Below are 16,492 nucleotides of genomic sequence, written 5' to 3' on the forward strand. Positions count from 1 at the left end.
TTTATAGCATGTCTTAGAGGTAACATCTATTGAGATGGTGTGGGAGTGGTGAGAGGTTTGAACTGAGGAAACCGCTTTTGAAATATTTTTTTGTGTGTGTGTGTGTGTAGGTTTTTTTAAAGAGTTTCAGAGAATTGAAAGAGGAACCTGCACTTAGCAGCTAGTCCTAACTTGTACAAAACTTTCCCCATATCATGTGATGAAATGTATTTTATCACTGCGCTCTTATCTTTGCTATCTAAGATGTTAGAGCTCTCCAGCTTTGCTCACCTGCATGGCTGGCTGGCTGGTTGTAGAAGGGGTGGTGAGAATCTATTTTGCTTTTCCAGGGTCTTTTATGAAAAAATATAATACACAACCTTTACTAAATTCCAATCCTCCAGAAAATGGATTTATTTTAAAGCTTAAAATTCTGCTTTCTTTTTCTTCCTCTCCCCTTCTCCATTTATGTGTATGGCAATGCAGCAGAGCAAGAGACAGAAAAACACACGCAGAAAAGGAAAGGATACTAAAGCTGCTCTCCGGGAATTTGCATTGCCCGTACGTTTTTATAAAAGGCTTGCTGAGACCTTAAAATAAAAAGGACTTGGACCTGTTTCCTTCAGTTCTCTGAATGGGTTTCAAAACACTGGCCTTTTCCATCATTTGCTTGCCAAACCACATTAAACCCACTGTAGGCCGTAATGCTACGTGACTATCACAGGCATCGGCGACTCCATCTTGCAAGCCCCACCAAACCTCTCCAGTGCCGGGCTGGTGCCACACGGAAAGGCAGGCTGGCAGCCACCTACATGTGCAGAAACTATGCCCCAGCCCCAGGTGACTTCAGCCAGCTGGGGAGATCGCAGGCTTGGCAGGTCTGTGGGAAAACCCTGAGATGGCCCCAAGCCCCTGAACTTCCCATGAGCAAGCACATACCATGGGTTCCAAAACAGAGATGGGAACTAAGCAGTAGCAAAAATTAAATAACCTCCACTATCCTCAGAAAGAGAAGTGAGAAAGTAGTTGGTGCTGATCTTTCATAGCGGGCAAGGGTGCATGTTGTGTTTCCAAAAACACCGTCCCACCTCTGCTCCCGGGAAGCTGAGGGCATCCTTGGGGTTTCAGAAGAGAAGCTGGCTGCTGTGGGGGCTGCAATCACATTTCAGCCACTGCCAAAGCATCCGGTGCCTGCCAGTGAAGGAGCTACCAGCGGCAATTCTCCTTCGAAATCTATGGCACTAGAAGAGAGTGAAAAAGGGAACCAAAACCTTTTGATAGGGAAGCCCTCATGAGAGCCCCAGTTTCAAGCCTGTCATTTTCTATCAAGTCTCATTTCTCATCAAATATTTTCATGTATTATGCATTTCTTTGGGACCAACAGGTTATATTTTTACCTTACATCGATGCTAATAGATTAGTCAGCTTTAGGGAAGGTTTTTGGCTGCTGGAACGTGCTTCTTTGCACAGTTAGTTCACAAGAAGGCCCCCTGATGCAGACTTGGTTTACGTTACCTGACTTCTCCCCACGGGTTCCCAAGAACGGTTCAGCAGCCAGGACCATTGCAGCAGGCAGGCTGCATGCCATCACCCTGCTGAGGAAGCCTGATAGCGCGGCAGAGGATGTCTCCGGCCAGCCGGCCTCCCCAGCAGAGAACAGACACAAGTGCATGTGGGTTATTATTCCCAAGCAACGCTTGGAGTACCATCTGAGGGCCCTCTCTACTTTCAGCCAGAGCATCTGCTTTTCTGGGGATAAGAGAAGATGTTTTTAAGAAGAAAAGGGATTCTTTAGTGATATTAGAATTTCCTTTGGTATTTCTCCAAGACCTAATTCTGTACCTGTGTAGCAAAGGGCCAGGCTAATCAGTAGGCTCCCTTCTCTGCTGGGCTTTGCTGTTATCCAGCACTGCTTGTTCCAATGGCCCAAAGCAATGGCCAGGACAACCTGGTGTGTATTTTCCAGCTGAGCATTTTAAGGATCCAGGAAAAAAAGCAAAGTAGAAGCTCTGTCTCCTTAAACATACCCACTAAACACAGGCAGGGTCAAACCTCACACACAGATGTAGACTATATTTGTTTAATTAAGTGGCAGAAATTACAGAAATTTATTTGCAATAGGCTACAGGCCAAAGCTCTTAGGTGCCCTGATGGGGGAGCAGGAGACCCCAGGTCGGTGCCTCTGCTGCTGCCGAGGCTCCCGATGACAAAGGCCTGAGTCAAGAGCTGCTGCTTGCGAGGAGCTCCCCTCTGCATTTTGGACGGGTGGTTTCCATGAGGAGTCACATGTGTCATGCCTGAACACACATGTCACACCTCGGTGCATTTGCCCAGTTTGTTTAGGGTACTTGAAGAGTTTTGTTATTTCTGTATTGTTTGCTCTTACTGCTGGTTTTCTATCCCAAGCACATCGCTGCCACATTTGCCATCCTCATCATGTGATCGATGATAGTCCTTCAGCTACAGCCTTCAGCCCGTGGAAATTGGGTCTCATTTGTTGATGAAGCCGAATTGTTTACTGGATGTAACACAAAGCTTCCTGTAATACAATAGTTCCGATCCTTCAGTGACACAACCTGTTTTGGCAGGGCTGTATCAGCATGTGCCCTGGCCATATAATTTCCAACAGTTACTTTCTTTCATCAGACTTCTCAGATGCCTAAATTAGGTCAGATTCCAAGCTGAAAACCAGTGCAATCAGCCTCAACATTTTTACACTTTTTATGTATCTGTAGAGACACAAATATCTGTGGTGGTGTTTGTTTTTTTTTTTCTGGCTGACTCGTTTACGGGATCTGCTTCATACACTTCACACATAGAAACTGTGTCTGGTTCCTTCCTGGACTTAATACCTTTTCTTGTCCTTTTTTCTAAGAATACAGAGGATTTAATAACATTCCCACCCCTAAGTATGTGTCATCCAGAGCTATATGATTTTCTGTGCCAGTTGGCTTTCTCTAGTCTTTATTTTAAAAACTATAACCTTAACATTTAGTAACAAAAGCCTTGCCCTGTACCAAACATGTATTATTAGTACATTTATATAATTTTCCTGTGCATCTATTTTCAGGTTACATACTGAAGATGCAGAAGTGCCATAATATTTCAGACTACATCACTTAGATGTTGCTAGGGCTCCTAAGAACCCAAATTCTGCCACCAGAGAGCTGTCTCCTACTGCTCTATTGTTATTAGTGTCTTATCAGAGCATAATTCTTTACTGTGACAGTGATGAGACACTGCAACAAATTCCTCAGAGTAGCTGTGGATGCCCCATCCCTGGACGTGTTCAAGGCCAGGCTGGATGGGGCTTTGAGCAACCTGGTCAAGTGGAAGGTGCCCCTGCCCATGGTGGGGTGTGTGTGTGGAATTAGATGATCTTTAAGGTCCCTTCCAACCCAAGTCATTCTGTGGTTCTATGATAATGGTATCAGTCTTCAAAACTACCTCAGAGTCTGTCTTTAGGTATTCCATGACTTTCACAGTCTTTATCTACAACAAGCAGTTTTCAGACAGACCAAAATACCTGTAAAGCCCTTAACCAGCTCCCCACGGGCTGGAATTTCTCTTTTTTACCAGGTGACATTTTAATCTGTGCCACTAAAGGACCACCGTCTGTAGGAGCTTGTTTTCCAGCTTGCCATTCTCTGTCAGTAAGTGTCTGTTCTCCTCAGAAAGGCAGGGACTACTCATCCGTGGTGGGACTGCTTCTTTATGGTGTGCTTGCATTCTTATGTTCTTTAGCGTATTTCTTTCCTGCCAGATTATTGTATTTGTTTTACTGTGTTAGTAGGTTTTAGTGGAACAGGACGGTTTTAGTTTCCTATTCCTTTTAAACTATTTGGGTGAAGGGAATAGTGTTTTGTGATTTTCAAGTGCCAGAGGGTAAGAACGTTGTGGGGGTTTTTCCCCACACCTGAATTTTTACCACAGTCAAGTTCCGATTTGTCCTGTAGACTCAGTTTGAGAGCTCATGCCGCCTAGCGACCCCCTTCTTTCTCTGACAAGGCCATATGTTTTGCTTGAGGTTAGACCCCCAGCCTCAGCTAGACCTCAGCTGAAACTCAATAGTTTGATCCACAGCTGGGAGAAGAGTAATTTAGGGCAATTAATCAGCTGCCACAGTGTGTGGCACCTCACTTGGAGACTGAGTCACACCAAACCTTGTGAATATAGCTATATTTGGAATCACCTAAAGCTTGCATTTAGATTATGTGGATTTGTTTTACGATAAAACTTTAAAAGTTCTAAGTTCTCCAGTCTTGGGGTTAAGCTAAGCAAATTTTTAAAAAACTAATGCATTTTTGTGTAATTGTCCTTGTCACTGCATTTCACAGGCTTAGTCTATTTTTCCAGGTGGTTGAATTTTAGGTGTTAACCTTAAAAGGAAATTCTCTTTAAGACTGGATGAGCTCTGGAGCCCATGTTTTTTTTCTATAGTGTTTTGGGCCTAGTGAAACTCAAACTTTAAAGTTAGTCTGATCACTTTTTACATTAGGACTTGGAGGTCCTCTACTGTAGGATTCTTTCCTTTCATTTAAAGGTTTATCTAACACTTAATAGCTAAACAGCTGAAATTTCACTTGTAGTCATGAAAAAAGTTTAAAACCCAAAGAATGTTATCAATTGTAGATATAATATGAAACAAGAAAATAATTTCATATATTACTATATATGATTATACAATATAATACTGTAAGATATATAATATTGTGCACATATATAGGCACACACACACACATATATATATATATATGATGAATCAGTAACACAGGCTGAAATATCATCTGATAAAAAGGAACAAAATTCTAGAACCTGGGGGGTTGATTATGGGGTTTATAGGTATTTCCTGAAGTGCTGCCTGCATCAGAATCACACTAAGGCCACTTTCACCCCATACTGGCCTGTGCTGCTTGCATGTGGTCACTATTTAAAATATCTCAGCTGTATTTATTTACCTTAAGCATGTGGGCAAGCAGACAATTCATGGCAGAGACAAAGTGGTTGGTAGTATATTGGCTGTAGTGTAGTATGTCCTATGGTATGGTAATGAATGCACTTTTCCACATGGTAACTTGGAACCGTTTTGCAAAACTTTATCCCAGAGGGGTAAACAGTGTCCTTCGACTGTATGGGTGAGATCAAATACATAAAGTGGCTAATGAAATACAGATTCACACCTTTGATTACATTGCAAGAATGTGTTTGCTTGCCCATATGCTTAAAAATAGCAGAATACCTCTGTAGGTAGTAGAAGAGATTGTGAGATACAGACTGTTTACAAATGGAGCACCCAGAATTAGCTCTATTAAGTTGGAGCTAAATGCCAAGGTCATAAAAATTATAGTTAAACACTAATTTTTAGTGTACAGGTCAATAAATAACATTCTTTAAAGCACAGATTTTTCATTAGTTTTTCTCAAGATAGCAAGATGCCAGTAATGATTTGCAGAGCGGTGGTGATCCAGGTATCTCAGGGCCTTCTGCTAGCAATAAAGAGGAATTCAAGTAAAGCCAATAAGCTATTGCAATGCATTGTCGGCTCCTAAGAGCAGAGACTGGCTCCTCCAACAAAACCAGATGCAGAATATGTTTGATTTCTGCCTGTGATTATTTCACAGGCAGCATTCATATAAAAATATATCAACATATATCTTGACTATAATTAGGGCTCTTAAATACATCTCAATGCAGAAAGACTATGTTAGACATGGATAGAATCCCATTTTTGTCTTATTTATGCATTTAACTAACCGCAGTAAGGACTTGAAAGGAAGACCAGTGCCTGAACATGAGGGCATTTGCAGTGTGGTTCAGCTGGAGACCTGCTGCCTCACCTGCACTCAAGGACCTTCGGCCGAATGAAACAACAGCAGATGTGGTTTCAGGGTGCTATTCCTGTTGTATCTCTTTGTATTAGTGTGATAGCTTAAGTAGTCACAAAGAAACTGAACAAGAGGTGAAACTTTTGTTAGAAACCTTTTTCTTTTTTTCCCATTTTAAAATCTTCATTTCTTGTATGTTACCAGTCATACCTGTAGCTGGTATCAAATTGCCAAACTGAAGAGAAGTCAGGAAAAAACTTAACTGATAAGTCGGGGAAAGGGGGGGGGGGGGGGGGATTAATTGTTGCCTCTTTCTTTTTCCTTTGTGTGCATATATAACTCTGTTTTTAAAACTAGGTCATACAGTGTATCTGCTCCTGTAGTTAGCTACCGCAGCTGCAGTTATCAATGCCCAACATAAGCCATGAGCTTTTGCAGAGAAGCCAGCTTTCAGTTCTTTCAGCATGTGAACAAGTGAGTTTGCATGAGCTTGGACTGGGTGAGCTGGCTTCTATCTCCTGAGAAAAGAGCTCTGAGGTGCTTTGGGCACAGTACACACCTGCCTCAGGCTTCACTGAGAGTTGCATGAACACCAGACCTGCAGGACTGATCCCAAGATAAATGAATCCTGGTCATACCATCTGGGCCTCATGGTGGTACTGCACGTGCCCTAAGTTGCTCCTCTCAAGACATATGCAGGAGACACATAGCTGTCCTAGTGACACATGGCCTGATCATATTACTATAATTAAAAGGCAGAATCATCCAGGGTACCCTGTGATTGTAGCTTTGAATACTATTGACTGCTGGTGACAATGTTGAAAACATGAAGAAACTTTCTCTAGCAGAGAATCACAACCACTTGTAAGACCATATACACAGGCAACTGAACATCACTCAGGAAAAATACAGTGATACACAGGTCAGTAGTACAGATACAATTCAGGGTTCGCACTCTGAGCTGTGACAATAAGCAGTAAGAGAAGCTGTGCAAAGGTAGGAGTTGTGACAGCGCAAGATTTCTCACGGAGGTCACCCAAGGGGAGCCCCAACCAGTCTTTCCTTCAGGCGAGGCTGGAAAGCATTGTCCATAGTGCTAGGGAACAAAGAGACAAGCACAGAGCTCACGTTTCCCTCTGCCATGGATTGCATACATTGCTGCCTACTGGTCCTTTGGCAGCCCAGGCACAGAACTCCTGATGAAATACATGTTGTCACCTATTTTCAGCAAGTATTGACAAGGGGTCCAGGGGAATGAGTGGACACAGTATCAGTTCCAGCCATACAAAAAAGCTTCCAGCAGCTCATTTGTTGTATCAAATACTTCCAGTAAGAGGCACGGTTTGACAGGAAGCAAGGCTCATCCTTTCTGTACATCTAGCTCTTCTTGCCCTTTCAGGAGTGGAGAATCAGATAGGCAAGAAAGCTGCCGAGTGCACATCAGTTTAGCTCCTACAGAGCCCCTGGGCTCATGTATTCTTCAGCCAAGACTGTTCACTAGTATTGATGTGGGAATCACTTCTATCTGATGCGTAAACCCGAGAATGCCCAGTCTGCCAGGAGTTTGCCACCAGTACATTGAAGGCATCTGGGGAGAAAGCAGAGCAGTTGGTCCTGTAGGTGGGCCATCAGTAAAGGCTAAATGATACACAAGCACAGCAGCAGGACCAGCAGAAGACAAAACCATTTTTATTCTGAATCCCAGCTGTGGCATCTTTGCTACACAGTTTTATGACCTGCAGTAAAACTGACTGTAGGTTTTGACAAACAGCTGGAAGAAGATGAGTACAGGTAAAATCGTGCAATTGGTCCTATTCTGTGCCAATTCATTTTCATGTGGGAGCTGGTCATTTTAAAGGGGCAGCTGAGTGGTGCAAGTGTGAAAGGGGACAATGACGTTTTAGTGGACTAGTTCAGATTTTGACAGAATCCAAGCAATTACAGGCCTCCAGGAAACCAGGATCTGAATCAACAGGATGTTTAAATTGAGCTGGATTCATCTTCAAACACCTGCACTTACAATGGAAGCGACTACGTATGAGCTTGTTACAGTCACTGGAGATCTGCCCAGTACAGCCAGTGGCATCTACACTTTCCAGCTCACCCTAATATAGACAGATTTCTATGGATGCTAAATCCATGGCTGTAGCAAAAAACAGGCAAGAAAGGTGCCAGCTATACCCAAATCCTGCTGCTTAATGCTACTGCTCTGGAAGAAGTGTTGCATATTCATATAGATCTTACTTAACAAAAGGAACAATAATTCATCCTGTATTTACAAGTCACCAGTTATTACAGAACCAACACAGACGTTTTGGGATGTGTTTATTTCTCTAGGAGGTAGTAAGAGGGTTTGTACATACTGAGACCAGCTAGTGGAGGTTGTGGAAGAAGGCCTACATGCTCAGCCAGGTTCTTTGATTCACCCCTAACAATACCGTTTCCAATTTCTGGCCCCAGTACATTACATGACTGTTAGAATTCCCCTACGCTTGTTGCTCAAAATATTTCCCAAATACCATGCCAAATAATCCTTTCAGCTACCTGCAGAACTTGGTTGACTGTCCTGTTTATGGACTCCACCATATGTTAAATCAATCAACAGCTACAGACTCTCATATTTGTAGCACAAGTGCAAAAAAAAAAGCAATGTGTGAGAATTTTTTTTTCTTCTTTTTAATCTCTAAAGATAATCTTCAAAAACATGCATGCAGCTCTACCTCAATTCCTTTGTGGACTGAACAGGAGAGGAAACATTCAAAAAGAGTTTCACAGATAAGAGAAATTAAAAGATAGAAAGTACAGATTTCAAATAGAATACATATATATACACACACATGCGTATGTTGTTTGTGTGTGTGTGTGTGTATATATATATTTGCTGTAAAATGCCAGTCAGACCATACAGATTCAGTACAAGACCATCAAGTTTTCTGAAGGTTGAGAGATTCTGTTTTGGGCATCTGTCATATTGCCTACCACAAAGACCTTGCGCCAACAAACTGCTACTTCTTTTCCTGGCATATGAGGTCAGAAGGGAAATGATGGACAACTCTTTTTCCTCTGACTTTCCCAACAGCTATGTGAGGCAATTACTTGTAGCAGGAAGTAATTGTGGGCTGGGCACCATTGTCTGTCAATCCTGGACATAGGCAACATTAGAAAGATTTAAAGTTATAAAGGAAATCACTTTGTGTGTATTTAAATTTAGACTTGGTCTGGCACTTTCTGTGGTCAAAGTTCCGTAAAACCATAAATCTTCACCATCTTGCCATAACTCAAGGACAAGCCACCTGCAAGAGGGCCCCCTGGTGCAGGACAACTCCACACTACTCAGGATGTCTGCCAGAGCTTTTGAAGTTGGTTGTCCTTGGCCAGACACCATATGACAAAAACTGTGGTCTAATGAAATCAAGGTTCCCTGCCAGGCACGAGCAATATTTCAGTAACTGCTTGCATGCATGCTTTTATTTCACCAAGAGGTAAGTTACCTTATGCTGTTGGGAAATATAAACATTCACATGGGCAGTGACCACAGAGCAGCCTAGAGTCCTGTAGAGTGAATTCCTGACCTGTTATGTTGAATTTTTAAAAGGGGTTGCCTTAGCTTTGCTAATCCTTTTAAAAATATCAGGCTTGAAAAAATTAAACTTATAAACCCTGTGTATGTAGGAAAGACCAACATATATACTATATTCTAGCTACTAGCTCATAAACTGGAACCTCTTTAAATCCAGTTTAGGATGCTTACTCTGACTGAAATTTAAACCAGCCTAGAAAATCTATCATCGGAGTTACACAAGCTGGGCTTCCATTGACTTCAGGTTTTGCTCACAGAATTTTAAAAAGCTGACTGCCTTGCACACCAATAAAGAAAACGGCAAGCTGCTTCATTTTGTAGTGCAACTAGCACTTAAAGTCATAGAATCACACTTCAGATGCTGGGGTTTTTTTTCAATACTGGTCCACAGCCTTATTATTTCCATAGACCTGAATACTGCAGAAATTAACTTTTTAAAGACTACATTGACTAGTTTCACTCTGAACTGGGTTATTGACACAGATGATCGTGGCTGTGTTTATGCAAACTTTATCCAAATTAGGGTGAACATTGCTAACACCAGCACATAATCCTGACTTTGCTAATTTACGGTTAACAAAGGTGAAGGTTCAAGTGAACTACAATTCAACTGTCAGCAAAACTGCATAGTCTGGGACACACACAGGAAATGTAATGGTAGCTATGTAAAGTTAATTTTACTACTCAGCTAGTTCTGAAGAATTGGTATAGCATTTTCTTGCGATTTTTCTTTGCCTCTCACCTATATATTCAGATTTTACACTTAGTAAGGCTTCTTTGGTTGAATCTTGGCAACTGCACTCCCTCAAGATGGAGAAGAGAAGCACTCTATTAGGCAGAAATTATAGGGTTAGTTTTCTTCACCTTTGAATACAGCTGCTTTCATCTAGATTGATATAGCTAACTAGCTCAACAGTCATGTACCCCTCTACTACACTACAGCTGGTAATGCTTCTATATTTTATTTATGAAAAAATAGAGGGTTTTTTTACCTCTCAATGTGAAATCCTTGTGGAGAGAAGTCACTCTTGTTTTACCTTACCCTAACTATTTGAGGTCAGAGCTATAACCACCATAGGGTTTACTTTGACTTGGTGTACTAAGATAAAGACTGAATTTTGTCTCCACAAGAGTTTTTCCCTAATATAGTGATTATAATGTAACTCTTTCATTGTAAGAAAAATATGCCACCTTTTGCAGTTTAGGCATACACATGGTTTACTTACATCCTTTATCTGAATAATCTTTGTTGAAAAATAAGAAATAAAGAACAGTTGGGGTTTTTTTCAAAAGCTAAATGACATAGAAGATTGGGAATATTGCAGCTAGTTAGATGTTTTCAGTTTTGTTGGTTTGCTCAGAAATACTTGTACACATGAGTGCACAGAGGGTAGAAGTCTCATTTCCCAAATATATTTAATCTAAAAAGAAGATAAGCTAAAGCCTAGTGCAAAATAATGTCTTTGTGATAAGTTTCTGATCTTTGCAGTCATAGTACTCAAAACAAAACAGAAAGAGAAGAAAAAAAAAAAAAAAGAAATTAGCAGGAACAGGGAAGGCCCAATAACAAAGAAGTTTCTTAGAAGACTTAGGTTCAGATCTTGACTGAGTGAACCAAACCCTTGGCTTTTTGAGATGTAAGCCTAGAAGATAAAATTTGCATGAAAGTTTGTTGCGACGATGAGAAAGAACCATCCAGACAAAACCTGCACCCTCTTTCAGTAAAGCCCATGTTCGCTTTAAGGAACATGCAATCAGACATGCACTCATTTACATGCCTCAGTTTGGCGAACTTGAACATTTGCAGAAGTGTTTCTCTGAAACACTTAAATGATGCTTTAGGAACAATAACTGAGATGTGTTACAAAGGGCACTTTTTCTTCTTGTTCCTCATATTAAAACCCCTTACTCAATTTGAATATCAAAGTGTTTGCCACTTTTTCCACAACTCAAGATGACTGGTTCCCGGCTCCTTGCCCTCCTGGCTCCTTCTTCTCCTCATACTCAGTTTACAATAGAGATTAAGTGTCTGTTTTCTGTGCTTGTCTGATATATTTTTATCTTACTAGCAATTCAGATAGTGCAGGAGGGATTGGGTCCCCAGCAGGAACACTGCACGCTAAGGATCCCTAAGTTTTCACCAATTTTAGCTACATTTAGAGAGATAAACTATCCTGATCCTTTATCTCTGGTTATTACTTTGTAATAGTATTAAACTGAGCAAGTGAAAAACAAACAAATTTTCAAAAAATGCATCTTCTGAGAAAAAAACAAATCACATTCTTCAGTCACATTTGCGTTGATTCAAAACTGTTAATATTATTTTGCTAAGTGCTTACAATAAAATCTATGTTTTCATTTTGCTTCATTCTCAGTCTGTTTGCAATTGAGTTGAAATTGCATTTTAGTTTGTTTTTCCTGTAATCTGAAACATGCCATCCTACATTCTTCATCTGGAAGGGTGTCTTCCCAGAAGTGTAATACTATCAAAGAATTTATGAAATAAGACCTTTTTGTTCCACAAAATAGTGCATTGACAGGTAGTGAAACAAAAATTATGAAACAGAATAGGTTTTGTAAGGCTTTCTGCTGCATGATATGTTTTGAGATTTAATTTTCTATCTCAAATCACAGGTGACAAATCCTTTTATAAAAGGGTAATTCTGGGTTTCGTTTGGCTCACAGGCTTTTCAGTCTTTTTCACAGGTGCACTTGACATTGACAAGAGAAATAGAATAGATGCAAGAGAGGAAACACATCAGTTTTTACTTAGCAGTCCCCTAAAATGAAAGTAGACACATCTCTACTGCTATTTTTCCATGGCAAAGAAATAACACAGTTGTCTTCTGATGGCTTACTGTTTGTTTTTTACTATACTCTTTAATGTTTAATTTGTCATCTTCTGTCAATTGAAGGGACAGGAACCACCATTACTGTCAAAAAGACACTAAGCAGCTGTCACCTTTGTTTACAGTTACAGCTCGGATGAAAACCTGGTGTTACTGAGTTTCCAGGTGAGCTTTCCATACAGAGTGCCATGAGCCAGTGAGTACAAAGGGAAGCAAAAAATCCTACCTGGATTTAATGAAAGTTATTCCAGAGGCTGTAGGTGCTCTTACTTCCTAATATAAAACTAAAATATATCCATCCACTAAATGTTTTAAAAATGAGACAAGCAGAAAAGTTTAACATTTTCCTTTCTATATCAGAATCCTGAGGACTGATGTAAAAGGCAACGAAACTGGATCTTCTCACTTGAAGCATCCTTACTGCATTTTTGTTTCAGTCTACCTGTATATCCATTTGTCTCTTGTAGTTTAAATACATCTCTCCCCAAAATAAAAGCAAAACAATGTCTTTCTAATGGCCATATTTATGTAACAGAACTGTATTTTTACAAATCATGCATATGAAACCTTAGCTGAGGGTTGATGTTTTAAAATTATCCTGCAGCAAAGTTTCTCTTGCAGAGAATCCATGCAAGCTCCACTGATTTGAATTGTGTTGAAAACCTGAAAGGAAACAACTCATAAAATGTAAGGGTAATGTAATTTTAATCCTCATAAAGATTACTTTCTTACTTGAATTATGACCTTTTCAAGTTAAACCACAAATGACAGATGGAGACTGTGGTTGCAGTAGAGGAAGGACATAAAGTTACCCTGAACAAGAGGAAAATATGAATAGACTGTTAACTAAACCCAAATAGATGCAATACTGGGAGAGGTAAAGTATGCTGAAAAGCTACATCGTGGTTCCAGCAGCTTAATCTGGGCATTAAAAGGCAAAGCTTCGCAAGTAAGGGTGACTCAGAAGAAGGATTCAGGAAGAGAGACCCAGAAGGGTTTGTTAAAAGGAAAGTCAAAGCTAGAAGGAGGATTTTCTGTACTCCACATTTCTCCAAGAGGCTATTTCTCCTCAAAAATGACTTCCAACAACAGTGCTTTTCATGCCCCCTCCCTCCCCTGCAGAAGACACTAGGGAGCCACAGCATCATTCTTCTTTTGCTTCTTGTGATGAACATCTTCCTTGCTGAAAACTGTGCCAAGGGGACCTGTCCTTTTTGGAGAGCTCTTGTAGGCATCTAACCACGAAGTCTGGTGCCTTTCAACCCCTGTTCAGGAGTTGCCTACATTTGGGAGGCATTTGTGTTTTACTGATGGTAGTGTTCCACAAGTGCATAAAACTGGCCTTTAGCCAGGCCATGAATCCTGACACTGCTTTGCGTACTGCAGCATCGATGTGTGCATTTTTTCATCTCCTTCTTATCAGGATGTGCTCTCAGGAAAAGCAAGTTTAGAAGAAGATATGTTTGTGATTAGCCCCAACACAAAACTGAATGTCAGAGGTACTCAACAGCTTTATGAGCAGTGTGACAGATTTAATGGAAATTTTCACCTATACTCCTACCTCCCAAGTACATACAATTTCTGTAGGAATAGTGTCTAGGGCTAAGTTCCCTTACCCTGTGACAGCAAATAACTTCCACTTGCAAAGGCTCATTATTAGAGCTCTGTAGATACTTCCATATAAATAAAAATTTTCTATTTGGGGAAGTTTAGGGTTATTGGGCACAAAGGGGTGCGTGTCACTTGAGCAGGATTATTGAGGCAATAGAGTTCATGAATAGGTATTTACTATGGTAAGTCATAAATAGATAGCATTAAGGTGTTTTTTTTCCAAGAGCTTTGTGTCAGTACGTGCTTTTTCAAATTGCCCTGAAAACTAAAAAGTGTGTTTCATTCTTGATATAGCTTCATTAACAAGAAAAGAAATTTACCTGCGATAGATTTGCTTAAGGGTTTTTTTTGCAGTTTTGATCATGCCATGTGCTCATTACTTGGAACACGTTTGCTCTGTGTCATGTGTGGGATAAGTTTATTAGGAACATATCTCTGACTTCTTTGCAATTCCTATTTTCTTGTGCCTTTTTCTGGGCTTCCAACAGCTCAGCTAGAAGCTCCTGAAAGACTGGCAACATCTGTTAACATTACTTGTTCAATACTGACTCTACCGATTTCTGAATATTTTAGCTGTTATTTGAAGCACTATGTCAAATTAATCAGATCAAGAAACAACAGAAACAAGCCTTCACTGAACTTCTTGCTGGTGTAGCTGTGCTTTTTCTGGATCTGCACTCAGTTTATTTTCAGAGTTGAGTATCTATCTACTCCTTCAGTAAAGACTTCACTTTTGCCAGGTCTCAGGAACCACCGACAGTTATTTTTGTGAAGTTATTATATATAGCAAGTTATTCGGTAAGAGCCTCTGTCAGAAATCACATTTTTCATCATAATGGTTATTTTCAGCTAGAGTTATCCAGCACCAAGGGCTGACGTCTCTGAGGGATTCACCTGTTATATTGCTCATGGGCTATGACCACACAGTTAAATTAAAGGTCTTATTTAACTGGATCTGAGGTTAAGTGACACCAGCTGAATGGCACCTACGTTTTGTAATCTAACCTGCTACAGCAGATGTGTCTTTCAAAGAGATGCTTGGATTAAACATTGCAGATGATCAGAGTCCACAAGTAGGAGTGGGCCTGAACTCCCTTTTATTAAACAGCATAGATGTGCCCACAGTATCGACTGCTTCGCCTGGCACCCTTTTCAAGCCTCTACTACCACTCTTCACAGAACTCAGCTGCTCTGTCCTCAGCCTTTCTTGTCATCCATTGCCATTTCTTCATTTTTACAACCCTGTACTTGCAGCTTAATGGAAGTAAGCACGCATGCATTGAGGCATGAGTTCTTGCTTGCAGCTGCTAGCTACTGCTGCACTGTATAAAACATCAAGGTAAATCATAAGCTATTGTATCTGCATAGAAAGATCTCTATAGGCCAGACAGTGAAAGCATGGGTTTGCTTTGCAGACTGAAAAACTGAAACTAATTTTGCAGAATACAAGTGTCGTGGTTTAACCCCAGACAGCAATCAAAGCACCACACAGCTGCTTGCTCACTCCCCCTCACCCAGAGAGGTAGGGAGGAGAATTGGAAAGGAATGTAAAACTCAAGGGTTGAGATAAGAACAATTTAATAATTTAAACAGAATAAAAAGGTAAGAACAACAATAATGACAATAATAATAATAATAATTATTATTATTATAATGGAAAGGTGGGGGGAAAGGATAAAATCCAAAGGAAAAGGAGAAAGAAAAACAAGTGGTGCACAGCACAACTGCTCACCACCCGCTGACCGATGCCCAGCCAGTCCCAGAGCAACAACCCCCCTGCCCCAGCTAACCTGCCAGGTTTATACACCAAGCATGACGTCCCATGGTGTGGGTATCTCTTTGGCTGGTTCAGGGCAGCTGTCCTGGCTGTGTCCCCTCCCAGTCTCTTGTGCCCCTCCAGCCCTCTGGCTGGCAGGGTCTGAGAAACCTAAAAATCCTTGAGTTAGTATAAACATTACTCAGCAACAACTAAAAACATCAGTGCCTTATCAACATTGTTCTCACATCAGAGCCAAAACACAGCACTGTACTAAGAAGAAAGTTAACTCCATCCCAGCTGAAACCAGGACAACAAGTGATGCTAAAAAGACAGTTGCAAACAGAACATTTTTTAATAACTTACATCTGGCAGAAATTGAAACTCAATATTTTTTAATTTTTGTTGTTGTTGTTGTTAGAAGAAGGCTTGCTACTTCTTTAGTCTGGTCTCTTCAGCCTGTAAACCAGTTCAAGCAACTGCAATCTGTCCCTGGTTGTCAATTACACATGGAGTTTTCCTTATATCCTGTTTATATCATGAATATACCAAGAACAATTGATTGTATGTTCTCATTTCCTCAGTTGAAAAAAAAAAATTAAAAATTCGGCCCTTACTTGCAATGGATCACTGTATAGTTGGGAGAAGGCGGGGTGAGTCAGAAAAGACTGGATTACAAGAAGGAAGGTCATGACATCTAAAGTAGACAGAATGGATTTAGCTTATGGGTGTCCTATGGAATAGTGTTTTCACACAGACAACAATTTAATTTCAATTTCTGATATGTGATTTTCTTTATGTTACAATAACATAGGAGGTGTGATAACATATAGACTGCAAAAAATACCAGAAAGCCATTCAGCAGGGAAAAAGTAGCTGTTCAAAGCTAGGA

At 40.5% G+C, this 16,492-nt stretch overlaps 1 protein-coding gene across 9 annotated transcripts in view; it reads left to right on the top strand.

Annotated features, from left to right (window-relative positions):
• The window catches only part of P2RY8 (P2Y receptor family member 8), a 36,725-nt gene that overhangs the window by 15,566 nt on the left and 4,667 nt on the right, over nt 1-16,492 (top strand). For 2 of the 9 annotated variants that reach the window (XM_055802109.1, XM_055802110.1), the window contains one exon: nt 12,855-12,920. The exons of 6 other annotated variants lie outside the window; for them this stretch is intronic. The gene's annotated coding sequence lies outside the window, so the exon portion shown is untranslated. Of the gene's footprint in view, nt 1-465; nt 2,987-12,854; nt 12,921-16,492 lie in introns of those variants that run through there. One more of the 9 variants, XR_008746855.1, reaches the window with a different exon arrangement.

Source organism: Falco peregrinus, chromosome 4, assembly GCF_023634155.1.
Source record: "Falco peregrinus isolate bFalPer1 chromosome 4, bFalPer1.pri, whole genome shotgun sequence".
Classification (NCBI taxonomy): Eukaryota; Metazoa; Chordata; class Aves; order Falconiformes; family Falconidae; genus Falco; species Falco peregrinus.